The following is a 13,498-nucleotide window of genomic DNA, read 5'->3' as shown; positions in this document are numbered from 1 at the left end:
TGCTGAATGAACGCATGAATGAATGAATGAATGAATGATAACAACCACAGAGCTCTAGCGAGGGCCAGGTGGCTGGTGAGAGCTACCAGAGGAATCGGAGAGACTGCAGGATTGCTCACCCTGTCCCCCTCACTTGTCGAACTACGTGGGCTGACTGGGCCTGGAAACACAGCCCCACGCACCAGAAGCTTTCTGCACCCTCCTCTGTCCTCCCCCCCCCCCCCCCCCCGGCCCGGGCCTCTGCTGACTCACAGCAGCTGCTAATCGCACCCCAGTCAAGCATGCTTAATTAAGCCCCAGTTACCCACAGCTTCCTAGCAAGAGGAAAGATGGGACTCCAGTCGCGTGCCAGACCCAGTGGGGGCTGGGCCGGGTGTGGGATTGCTGGGGAGACGCGTGCAGAAGACCGTAGGTCATTCACTGGGAACCGGCCGTAGAAATGGTAGTAACAATAATAATCGTGATAATAATGCCGCAGACTAACAGAGCACCTACTCTGTGCCCGGCCTAACTCTTAACACTTCCTGTGTGTTTAAGCTTCCTCATAGTGAGCTCACGACGGGTACTATCATCACGTCCATTTTACAGGTGAAGGAAGTGAGGCTCCGAGAAGCTACGTGACTTGTCCGAGGTCGCACAGCTAGGAAGTCACAGAGGTGGAAGGACTCCCCTTTTCCTGTGGTCCATATTCAGGGAGAGGAAGGGCGATCACGTCCAGAGCGCTGACCCCACTGCCCAGTGGCCTCGGCTCCATCCCGACTCATATACAGGGATGCAACTCTATTTCTAACTCAACTCACATTCGTCATATGGCTATTACATGCCATCAGGCCTTGGAGAGAGGAGTTGAAGGGACCGAACCCCTCCCACAGGGAGCTCACAGACCAGGGGTTAGTACCCAGTCCACTGTGGGAACAGCACGATAAATACAGCCATAAATGCACATCCTGGTGCCTGGGGCTGAGGCCGGGGAAGAAAAGTAGCCTTTAGGGAACACCTCCCGGTACCAGACACCAAAGCGGTCACACTCCTTCCTTTTCCTTCCTGACCTATAATCGCATACATGTTAGTGTGACCCTCTGTCGCTGGTGTCCCTGGCGTGAGCGATTACTCCACACTAGACCATGTACTTCAAGATACAAACCAAGTATCCCAGCATCTGCCACAGTGCTGGGTGTAAAGTCCGTGCTTGGTAGGCTTTTAAAAAATTTTTTTTAATGTTTTTTTTTTTTAATTTATTTTTGAGACAGAGACAGAGGATGAGGAGGGGAGGGGCAGACACGGAATCCGAAGCGGGCTCCAGGCTCCGAGCTGTCAGCACAGAGCCCGACGTGGGGCTCGAACTCACGGACCACGAGATCACGACCTGAGCTGAAGTCGGGAGCTCGACCGACTGAGCCACCCAGGCGCCCCTCGGTAAGCATTTTTAAATAAGTGAGTCAATGAAACATATCCCCACCCTCAAGGAACTTGCAGCCTAGGAGGGGGAATTGAGGCACGGATAGATGGTTGCAATTCAGTGTGATGAACACAACAGGAACAAGAAGACGCAGGTCATGGGGGAAGGGATCCACCCGGAGCAGGGGAGCTGGGCACGGTGTCCCAGAGAGGGGGATGCCACAGACAGGTCTTGGAGAAAGAGCAGGAGCTTCCCTGGAAGATGGGGGTCCTCGGCGCTGAGAGCGTGGCCCTGGTGTGAACCACCAGCTTTTTTGGAGAAGCTCTAGTAGACCCCAGAGACACAGCTGGAGAGGGGCTGGACCACATCTCAGAGGGCCTTGTTACCACCTGAGGAGATTGGACCTTACTCCTTAAGCAATAAGGAGCTATATAACAGGGTTTAAACAGTGGGGTGCTTAAGGGGGTATTTTTTGTGTTGTAGAAAACGGCCCTGGCAGGGCTATGGAAGTTGCATGGAAGATGGTGAGCTTGGGGCAGGCAGACCAGCTAGGAGGCTGGCAATAGTCCCTCAGTGTTTGAGGGGAGCAGAAACAGCAAGGATGGGCAGGTGGGTGAGAAGAGGGACAAAAGTGACCCTGAATGCACAGAACTAAGTGGCCACGCGGTTGTGAAAGAGGAGCGATGCCACATAAGCTCTTAAGAGTCTCGGGCTCTGCCCACCTAAGATGGGGACAAGATGGTCTACCCAGCAGCGTCACTGTGAGCCAGAGACTATAAAGGGCTGCACAGGGTCCCACTGGCAGTAGGCAGCTTTTTCCTCTGCACCTTGCTGTCCTTTTACGCCATAGGTTTCCACTAGGGCATCACGCAGCAGAGCCAAGTTCAGAGGGAAAGAACAATGGGGGGGACAGGAGGGAGGCGTCTCCTGGGCTTAGAGCTGCACCTGTGTCCTCAAGACATGTGCCCTGGCAGTGGAGAAAGGCTGCCAGCTCTGTAGGCCAACAGGTCCCAGGCACATCAAACCTGGCTGGTCTCGCAGAGCCTTCTTTCTGAACAGAATAAGCAGCAATTTAGTCATTCATTTCATGAAGCCCACGGAGAAAACAGAAACCACTCTAGGCCTTTCAACCGGAGGGATTTACATCAGGGATTTGGTTGTAAGGTAACGGAAGAGGCGGGACAACCCAGAGATTAGCCACCACTTCCTTGGGGCTGCCAGGGGAAGGCTCTGTTCTAGGGGCCCGGGAGCTCAGGCCACCAGACAGAAGTGGGAACCACTGCAGGCCTGCCAGAGGGAGCTGGGCCGTGCCGGCTGCTCAGCAAAAGCCAAAGAGCAGACACAGACTCTGCAGAGACCTGGCTGGAAACTGAGCGAGGCAAGAAATACCCTGGCCTTGCCCCTCCTCCCACCCTCCACCTTCTTCCACTGCCTCTGATTGTCTGCACCTGCCCATAGGTAAGGGAGCCTGGGAAATGTAGTTCCCTGTGCCACCAAACAAGACCCGGTAAGGCAGGAAATGGACCTGGGAGCAACAAAGGACCAGCACACTCATTCATTCGTTCACTCACTCACTCCTTCGGCCAACACTGACTGAGCACCCAAGTGCTGGGGAGATAAAGACAAACAAAATTCTGGGTCCTGTCCTCGCTGAGCATAAAGTCCAGCAGTACCCCTCAGTGCCCACCGCACCTGCTCAACTAGCCTCGGTAGGGAGGTTGGTGTCGAGCTTTGGGGGGCCCCTGGGAAGCTTCTAGTGTGCAGAGTAGGTGAAGCCAGGCTCTGCTTAGGCTGTGGATTTGGAGGAGCAGGAGCTCAGCCGGCTCGGCCTCCTCCCCAGCTGAAAGCTCACAGCTCAGAATGAAATGTCTCCAAAAAGGGAAGAAAACCCTTAAATCCCACTGTTTGTCTTTGGAGCCTGGGAAGCGAGGATCTAATGAACATGAAACGTGCGGGCTGCTCAGAAGTTGTCTTTGAAACCTCCCCAGGCCGGCTTTGTCAAGGAGCAGCATTGCCTTTCAAAGCTGCCTGGCTCCAACTCCCCTCTCCTCCTTCCTCGGTAGCAGGCGGCAGCTAATTAGCCAGAGATGTTAAACGCTCCCTAATTCCTCGGTGAAGTCCCCAGGCTTCTGGGGGACTGGCAGCAGGGCTGGCAAACTGAGTTCTTCCACTCCTCCTACCCCCTCCATCCGGTGCCAGCCTCTCCCCTGCCAGCACGCTCCCAGCCCGGGGCCGTCCTGGGTCTCATCCTCTGGGCCAACCTTGCCACCCCTCCCACTCCCTCACACTGGCCTGTGCAAAACCACCGCCTCTGGTTCCTAAAGTCTTGTGTGCCTCTTCCAAGAAGACTCCCTAGATGCACCACGTGGGGGATGACCAACCACACGCCCTAGGTCTTTGTCCTCAGCGGGGCCTAATACGCACCCCCCCTCCTTCATACTGGCCCAGGGGGCTGCCCTCACTGCCCACCACTCAGAGCAGCCTCCCTAAAGAAAAAGTGCTCCAAACTAACCTGTCCCTGAGTATTTATGCCAGCCCAGGGGAAGGAGAGGCAAGAGGCAGGAACATCATATAGATGTTCACAGACAGGTCACCTAGAGTCATAGCCTGAACCTAATGCCACTTGCTGAGATCTTGGGTAAGACACGCCCCTCTCCGGGCCTCAGTTCCAAATCTGCAAAGCATGGGGGTTGGACCGGCCCAGCGCTTCTCAAACTGGCACGCGCATCAGAATCACCTGGAAGGCTTACGCACAGGTCACTAGCCCCACCCTCTGATTTCGGATTCAGCCGGACTGGGGAGGGGCCTCCTGAGACTCTGCATTTCTCATACGTCTGCTGGTGGTGCTGCTGCTTCTGGGACCACAGTGGAGAACTCCACGGCTGGCTGGCTGGATTTTAAGCCGGATTTGTCAAAGCTCCAAGGGGTTGCAGCAAGCTCGCTCCCTCAAAGGGCATGTGGGAGTGGTAATGGGGGCTGGGGGATGCTGAGTTGGCTGGCCCCCAGCCCCCAGCCCCCACCCACCCTACCCCCAGCAGTTTGGCATCATCAGTCGGCTGTTTGTTCTCGTGCCCAGGTAAGAGTTGGTCAGAACCGAGGTCCCATGCTTTAGGTGAAGTGTTTGAAAACCTGTCAACCAGAGTAGCCCTTCCAGCTCGGACGTTGCAGGGTCCCCTGCTCATCCCGTTTCTCCTTCACAGTCAGGGATGGGGGCAGCAAGAACACGGCTGAGGATTTGGGTCCCGACTCTTAGGAGGGGCTGTGAGACTAGGTGGAAAAGCGGATGAGTTCCTGGGTCATCGCCATCGGGAGGTACATTTCAACTCAGAGATGCACCTCTGGGTGACGTGGGACCTGTGTGCACGCACACACACACACACACACACACACACCTGTGCTTGCAGCCCCCACCCTGGAAAAGGGCCTGGGGCCCAGATGAGTTGGAGAAGTTCCTGGAAAACATACAGTAGCAAAGCTTCCTTCGGATGTGTGCATGTGTGTGTGTCTTCATGTGTGCATGTATGATGTCTGTGCATACAAACGAGTTCAAGAGAAAGAGAGATTGTAATTGAAATGATCAGGGTGCAGACAGGTTCTAAACAGGGCAGAAGTCTCCTAGAATGTCAACGTTTTGAAATGAAACTAAAGGTCATCCGTTCCAAACCCCTCGTCCATCTGATGAGAAAACTGAGGTTCCTCGGGAGCTAGAACCAGGGTTTCCCGACTCCGGTGTCAGGGCTCACCCTCCACCATGTGGGTGTCAAAGCCTCTCCCACGCACCAGAATGACATCAGCTGAAACCCATGAAACATCGTGGCAAATGGACAAAAATGTTCGCAGAAAAGCATCCAAGGCAAATAAATCCCTTCCCGGCCCTGCCTGCCCCCACCCACATAGCCATTCCTTGGCCAGCTGTTCCTGTGGATGCCACTTCGAGGAGGGGGCCCGCCCGGCCCTGCAGTCCTGCTGGAGGAGCCTGCGAAGATAGCAGTGAGAAGAAAAACAAGAGAAAGAGCCCAGACCCATTAAAGATTAATGGGGTTCTCTGGGACCCAGGGATGTGCCCGGATTGGAGAGAAACAAAGATCAGCAGACAAGCAGGGGGATAGACAGAAGGGTGTGTGTGTGTGTGTGTGTGTGTGTGTGTGTGTGTGTGTGAAGGAGACACAGCAGAGGGATTATGACGCTGTGCATATGTCTGTACAAACCCAAGAGAAGCCACTGCGGATGAACACACACACACACACACACACACACACACACACACACCCCGGATGTGGGCGAGGCTGGGAACAGGAGAGCCAAGGTGAGTGCCAGGAAGTGAAGCACCGTCAGAACAAGCCAGGGTGCAGGCCTGTTTGTGTCTGATGGGTGTGTGACAAAGGACAACAGAGCGTGTCGGTGCGCGTGTGCAACTGGGGCTTGCCGCAGGGGCCCGGAGGGAGAATGAGGAAGGCAGGCCACGGCGTCCCACAGCCAGCAGCCCCCAGGACCGGAGGCCCGCTCGTGGATGTGCGCTCACCCTTCTGGGGGCCAGGCTGCCCCCCAGGGTCCCCTTCCTCGGACAGCCTCCTTCTGCTGCCACTTGGACCCTCTCCTGCCTTCACCTCCCACACTTGCCGCCCCGCCCCTCTGCCCAGGAGTCTCCTCCTTCCTCCCCAGGGTTGCATGTCCCTGGCATGTGACAGTCCCCAGAAGCCAGCAAACACCTGCCCGCCCCCACGCCCGCTTCTGTCTCTGAGCAGAGCACCAAACACAGGCCCTGGGTTGCACAACCCTCCTTCAGATTTTGTCTCTCCCTCTTCTATTTGTGTGACCTTGGACAAGTTACTCAGGCCTTTCTAAGCCCTAGTTTCTCCCGTTTAAAAAAAAGAAAAAAAAGAATAGAGTTCCTATAAGAAATAAATAAGATATTTCTTGAAGCCCCTGGCACTATGCCAACCATAAAGTAGTTACTAGTATTTTCCAGTCTCTCTGCTTCAAGCCCCCATGGGTAGGTTTTTGTCTCAGAGCCCCAGGGGCTTCCCAAGTTGCACCACCTCCTTAAAATCCTAAAGCTGGACGTGACCTTAGAAGTCAGGAGGTCCAAGCGCCACCGCATGCCCGTGTTGTAGGCGAAGGCGTGAGGCTCACAGAGGTGTAACTTGTGTTAATACTGGAGCTGAGACCAGACTACATTTCTCCTCCTTTACTATCATCAGCCTTCAGCTTTCTGCCTTCAGCCAGAGCCAGAGGATTTCACCGTGCCATTCTTGGAAGGTTTGTTCCCACTGGTCTGGAGGTAAGACTGAGTCCTGGGGTGTGGGCCGGGCAGAGGGCAGGGGAGGAGGACGCGGCAGGACAGAGCCATGACTCCTTCCAGAGTTCTGTGCAATTCTGCTCTGGCCCCCGACTTGCATTCCCACTTAGCAAAGCCAAAAGCTCTGCAGAGAACTCGATCCTCCCTGCTCCCCCCCACCCCCACCCCACTGTCGCTCGAAGGCAGGTTAGTGCCCATCTGTGGCCCCTCTCATGTGTCCCCAGGGGGGTTAGCCCCCACCGATTGTAAGTGATCAAACGATTCCCCCCAACCACACGCTGCCCTCTCCCTAAAGGAAAGGATCTCAAGTTATTACAGGCTTCTCCATCCCATGATACTTCTGTGGCACAGACCGGTGCCAAGGAGCCTAGAAATCTGGCCCTTTATTCTGGCTCTGTGTCCTTAATACACTTCTGTCCTGGCCAACAGGATCACCTAGTGCTAGGGCTGGAGGGATTGTGCCAAAACAGATCCCCTCCTGGAAGACAGGAACGAAGCAGCCCCCTGACCCCCACTCTGTCCACGGGGCTTCCAGGGACACAGGAGGCCTGGGAGGAGGCAGACACCAGGACAGGGAATTCAGGGGTTCACACATCCGTGCTGGTCTCCCTGCACTTCCGTAATGCTAGGCAGAGGGAACCAGGAACTACGGCAAGTCAGGGGGCCCTGAATGCGCTCAGCACGTGACCGGGGAGGGGGCGGACGATGGGCCCCAAGGCCCCCCCAGGACCTCCTGTCCCGCTGCAGATAAACGGGGGCCGGTTGTGTCCTGCTCCTCAGGACCACATGGCCCAGTCTATAGGAGTCACACCGTTCGCTCCCTCCCCGAAAACCCTCTTGTCCACATGCAGCACGCATGATAAACGTGGAACGTGGCTCCCTCACCCGCGCCTTCTGAAAGGCAGCACAGCGCTGTCCCTAAGAGCGTGGACTCTGGGGCCAAACCGGATGGCTTGAATCCTAGCTCCACCAGCTGATGGTTGTGTGGCCTTGGGCAAGTCACTTAACCTCTCTGTATCTCAGTTTCCTCACCTGTAAAATAGGGATGATGTGAATAACTAGCTCATAAGAGTCTTGTGAGGTTTAAATAGGTTAATACATGGTAAGTGCTTGGGCTAATGGCTGGCACGTTTTAAAAAACCGGGTAAGTACTCGCTGTCGTTATTACTTATTCAGTCATCAAAATGTTACTGGGCACTGACTACATTGTAGGTGCTCTTTCAAACCCCAGGCAAGCCGTCCAGACATGGTCTCTACTCTCAGGGAGCTGACATTTTAGTGAGGGAGACAGTCAATAATCACTAAAATTAAAAAAAAAAAAAAGTCTACTTACAAATTGTAATGAGAGACAATAAAGGCAAAAAAATAGAGCATTCGGAGCATACAACAGGGGACCCGACAGATTCTTGGGTCAGGGAAGGCTCTTTCAGGTGTGATGCTTATCTCGCTCCTCCCTGCTGAGTCTGACCACCCCGGGTGTGCCATGCCCGGCAGCCGGCACCCACCGAGGACAAAGCCCATCTGTGCCCTTCACGGGTCTGGTGGCAGCGGAGTATCTGCTCCCTCTCCGTGTGAGAAGCCCAGGCAGGGCCGAGTCCCCCTCTCCTGGCCTGCCACTGCCACCCCACTTCGGGACCTGGGGTGGCCTGGGAATAGAACCAGAAGTCCTGCTCTGATCCCTCATTCCATCCAACCAAGAGGAGGCACTCTTCCCGCGGAATTTCCCGGCACAATCCGGCCACTCCGAAGGTCACGGCCATTTGTCAGGAGCCCTACCTTCTCCCTTCCAGGCCGTCCTAAATCTGGTCTTCAGCCAGGAAGACAAAGCAACGTACTGTGCTAGGTACTTTACAGTTTGTATCGCAGATTTATTCAGCCGTCTCGTTTAATCACCGCGGCAACACTGTGAAGTCGGTGTCGCTCTCATTGTTCGCACCGGTTTTGTAGATCAAGAAACTGAGGCTCCGAAAGGTTAAGCCACTTTCCCAAAGTCATACGTTAGGAGTAGTGGAACAGCTAGGACTCCAACCTAGGCCTGCTCGACTCCAGACCCTGCAGCGACATCATATGATCTTTTTAATAACACGAGGAACGATAATTCATGTAATGGCTAATATTTACAACACTTTCTATGGGGCAGGTACCACTGTGAATTGAAATCACTCAACCCCCATAAAAAAAATAACCCTCTGAGGGAGATGCTATTGTTAATCTCGTGGTACGGGTCAGGAAACTGAGGCACAGAGAGGTTAAGTGAAGCCAGGGGCCCAAGGCCAGTTGGATGAGCCCTGAGGGACAGTCGCCAAGATGAGAGTCACAGAACGGCGGGGCTGAGCATGACCTCGGCAGCCCCCAGCTGGAGGCCCAGAGGGAGGGAGGGACGTCGTCGTGGAGCCACTCTGCGCCCGGCCACATCCCCTGCCGCTCCCCGTGCTGCCTCTCTCCCCCATCTGTCTCCAGGTATCCAGGGGCCTCCGCTCCCCTTGGGAACTTGCCCTCCACAACCCCCTCTGGCTCGCCGTGCTGGCCACAGCCTGGGCACCGCCTTATCTGCCTTGTCCGGCTCTGTCTCCCCGTTACCCCCAGGCCCTGCCGACCCTCTCGGGAGGCTCCCTCTACAGCTGAGCCAATGAAGGAAGAGGGTCAGCTGATGGCCGGCTCAGAGGCCTTGGGGCAAGGTGGCCCCTCCTTTCCACTTGGGTTTTCTTCCAGAAGATGGCTTCAACCCAGCACAATGGGCCTATCCTAAAAACCCAGACTCAGGACACCTGGGTGGCTCAGTCAGTTAAGCGTCCGACTTCGGCTCAGGTCACGATCTCACAGTCCGTGAGTTCGAGCCCCGTGTGGGGCTCTGTGCCGACAGCTCAGAGCCTGGAGCCTGCTTCCGGTTCTATCTCCTTCTCTCTCTCTGCCCCTCCCCACTCGCACCCTGTGTCTCTCTCTCTCTCAAAATTAAATAAACATTAAAAGCAAAAATTTTTTTAAGAAAACAGACCTCGGGGCAGGGTGGGGACAAGGGGTGCCCCTTGCAGTGTCACCTCTGTACCGGAAACCCCTGCCCCCCCTCCTTGGGCCCCTTCAGGGCCGGCCCTCCCCACAGTGCACAGGTCCGTCTCTGCCTTCATCACAGGGCACGGGGTGAGGGGCCAGGGCAAGGGGGCAGGAGTTAAAGCCCAAAAAGGACCTGGGAAGCTGGAGAATTAATTTTGCTTGTGTCTCCGTGCCTATAGCGCCATCCTGCCGCTGCCCCCGGGGAACATGAGGTCCCTGCTACTTCGGTCTGCACACCTGCCGAGAGCTCAGTCTCCTTTTTGCTGGGGAAAAAACCAAGGGGAAGGGTTTGATCGGGAGGGGCCCGTGGCAGGGGAGGGGAAGTCCTTGCCTCTGGGAGACGTGGGAGCACGGAGGGAGGGGAGGGGGGAGCAGGGGCAGGCCCAGCAGCACACCACTCGCCCAGCAAGGTGACCTGTCGTTGTCGCTCTCCCTCCTCCGGCTCCCGGGGCTTGATTCTCCAGAGGCCTTGTGTGGAGGACAGAGCCGAGTAGAGAAAGAAGCCTGGTGTGCGGCGAAGAAGGCCCCACAAACTAGACGCCGGCTCTCGCCTCCCTGGGGCTGGCAGAGCACAACCCTCGGGGAGCTGGAGAGGGAGCCACGGACCCTGGTGAGGTGGCGCCCTCCCTCCCAGTTGCTGAGAAGCATCTAGACAAGGCCTTGTGCTGAGCTGGCATGTTTCTGCCTCCCAGCTGGACCACAAAATAGAAGGAAACATCCATAAAGTTCCCGAGCCGCCTCTGAGGCCGGAAGGCCTGCCAAGGGGCTGCTGGTTACCCCTCTAATTGGTCTTAATTTCCATGATTTGCAGGTCCCAGGCTCACCGAGGGCCCGGTCTCCCTCGTGATGGATGGGCAGGAATAGTGGGCCTGGTGAGCCAGCTCCCGTGATCCAGCAGGGTCCTGTGGGGTGCAGGGCAACCTAGTCCTCCACCGGGGCTCACCCAGAGCCCCCGGGGCCCGAGCCCACTAGAACACAATCCTTTCTCCCAGTTAACCTCTGCAGGACGGGGCCCATCCCTTCACACGGCAATAGGAAGTGGAAAGAGGAGGGGCTTAGAACCAGGGCTCAGGCTAGAGACCTGTGGCATCCTCCTAGGAGCCCCTCCTGGGGCCCGGCCCGTAGTAGATGCTCAATAAACACATGTTGCTCCACGGTTTGGCTGACCTAAGGAGACCTGGCCTTATGCCATCGGAAGCTTGGACATCTTCTGCCTCCTGCTCTCTGGTTCTGCTTTTGTCACAGTAACTAAAGTACAACTCTGGAGTCAGGCTGCCCCGGTTTGAATCCCAAATAGATTAGTACCAGCAAGGTAATCTTGGGCAACTACTGAGCTTCTCTGTGCCTCCGTTTCCTCATCTTTAAAATGGGGGTAACAGCACTACCTACCTCACGGGTCCATTATATGAAAAAACACAAGTACGCCGAGGTAGCAGAATAATGGATCCCAAAGATGCCCACGCCCTAATCCCTGGGACCTGTGAAAGTGTCACCTTACACGGCAAAGGGCCTTTGTGGAGGCGTTTAAAGCACGGCCCTTGAAATGGAGAGATGATCCTGGATTATCCAGGTGGGCCCAGCCTAATCACATGCGTCCTTAAGAGCAGAGAATCTCTCCTGGCTGGGTTAGGGAGAGACGTGCGACTGGAGGAAGCACCAGAGAGAGGCAGCATTGCTGGCTTTGAAGACGGAGGAAGGGGCCACAAGCCAAGGAGTGCAGGCTTATGGAAGCTATAAAAGGTAAGAAAATGGAAGCACCCCTAGAATCACCAGAAAGGAACACGACCCTCCCTGCACCTTGACTTTCAGCCCCGTGAGACCTGCGTCAGACCTCTAACCCACAGAGAACCACAAGATTAATCTGCGTTGCCTTAAACCACTACGTTTGTGGTCACTTGTCACAGCTTCAACAGGAAGCTCACACATACTGGTGTGTAAGCACATAGTCAGAACTCGATGTTGGCTCTGTCTGTCATCACCACCACCATTGTTATGGCCCAGGGCAGAGACACCCTGCTGCCTCCACCCCGCCCCTGGCAGCCGCCTGTCCAGTGTGAGCTTCTCCAAGCCGGAATCACACTCAGCTAAGCACTGGAGAGTAAGTACAAGGCAGCCAGGGAGTAGGGAACATCCTCAAAACAATGTCCCTTGGCGCACTCCCTGTGAGCGAGAGGCAGAGGACTGGCCTCCCTGTGATCCCTTTCTTTTAAAGAAGAGCCGTGGGGGGCCCCCTGGGAGAGGGGGGTGGGCCTGCCTGACCCCGACATTGTCACCGGAGAGATGACAGCTCCGGGGCTTAACTGCTCCCCGTTCCAACCACGCACAGCGGGAGAGGCCTGGCCACTCCAGCGGCTTGGCACCCAAAACTTGCACCTGCTGTGCGCGTGGGAATATGGCAGGACCCGCAATAGGAACGACTTCGCCAGACGGAAGGGGGGACTTTCCCCCGTGAAACAACGCCAGGTACCGCAGCATCTGCCGGGAGCCTTCCGAGCAGCTGTGTGATGGAGGCGGGATGGGGGAGGGAGACGGATGGTCTCCAGAGGCCTGGTCTGTGATCAGCAGTGGTCGCCCTCACAGAACAAGCTCCCCTCAGGGCTCACCCCCACACCCCTCATTCGCAGTCACTCCCTAGCCAAGCGAAAGTGAGGCTTTCCCCCGACAGACACCCCCCCAGCCTATGTACCTCCCTTTCCTCCTTCACCCCCAGTTTTCCTCCTCAGTGACACCCCACATTCTCCCCGGATACTGAGAGACCTCAGAGATCTGTCCCCACTAGATCTCCTTCTTCTCAGGAAGTCAGTGAGGCCCTGTGGTCCCTCTCAGAGCCTTCAACCTCCCACCAGACTAAGCCCAGTGCAGGTACCAGACTGCCCAATGATGTCGACAGGCCTCTCGGGACAAAGGCCATTTCCTCTTAGACTCATGGGCAAATCACTGTTAGACTGGAAGTTCCCTGAGGACAGGGTTCACGCTGTCAATCTGCCACAGGGCCTGGCCCGGAGTGGACCTCCATTTGTTGGGTAAGGGAACACCTCTAAAAATCTACAGCCCTCTCAGAAGGCCCTGGAAAAAAACCTTACCCCTTCCCATCTCACTCACAAGGGGAACTCAGCACAAAGAGCCACCTCAAAGAGACCAGCTGCTTTGGAGGTAACTGGAGATGGGAGTGAGCCAGGCTGAGGGGACAGGGAGAGCCACTGCTCCCAGGGACACCCGTTCCCTTCGCCAAGGAGCCCATCCCATGTGGTCACCTACTGCCGGCTGAGACCTGCTTCCCTACACCCCCAGCCCCTCAAACTCCCTTTCTGTCTAAAGATTAGCTTCCTACAGACACTTGCCCACCCCTTCCTGGCGGGCAGTTCATGGGCCACGGAACCTCTCTTTGTTCCTCTCTCTAGCTCCCCAGCCCACAACCTCACCTTCTGATACAGAAATTCCCTTTACCACCACCACCCCAACTCTGACCAACCACAGGGGCCCAATCTGCATGGGGACCTTGCAGGGTCACTACCGAGGACCCATGTGGTACCTCTGCGCAAATTAGGAAAAGGGCCTCTTTCCCCAGGTGGACGTAGGCCCCGTCCATGCATAGCCTGGTGAGAACAGCCTAGGGCAGATTTCAGCCCCCATCTACCTCTTGGCCAAGTGTCCTTGCACGATGCACAACCTGCCCACCTGTGCACAGCAGCCCCGTTTGAACAGCTGCAGAGTATACCCACTGTAGGGGTCTGATAGACCCACATTTT

At 56.0% G+C, this 13,498-nt stretch overlaps 1 long non-coding RNA gene across 1 annotated transcript in view; it reads right to left on the bottom strand.

Moving 5' to 3' along the window:
* Nucleotides 1-13,498, bottom strand: part of LOC131486932 (uncharacterized) — a 30,476-nt gene that overhangs the window by 2,829 nt on the left and 14,149 nt on the right. The gene's annotated exons all lie outside the window — the stretch shown is intronic.

This window comes from Neofelis nebulosa, chromosome 10, assembly GCF_028018385.1.
Source record: "Neofelis nebulosa isolate mNeoNeb1 chromosome 10, mNeoNeb1.pri, whole genome shotgun sequence".
Classification (NCBI taxonomy): domain Eukaryota; kingdom Metazoa; phylum Chordata; class Mammalia; order Carnivora; family Felidae; genus Neofelis; species Neofelis nebulosa.
This window is presented reverse-complemented; position numbering and strand designations above follow the sequence as displayed.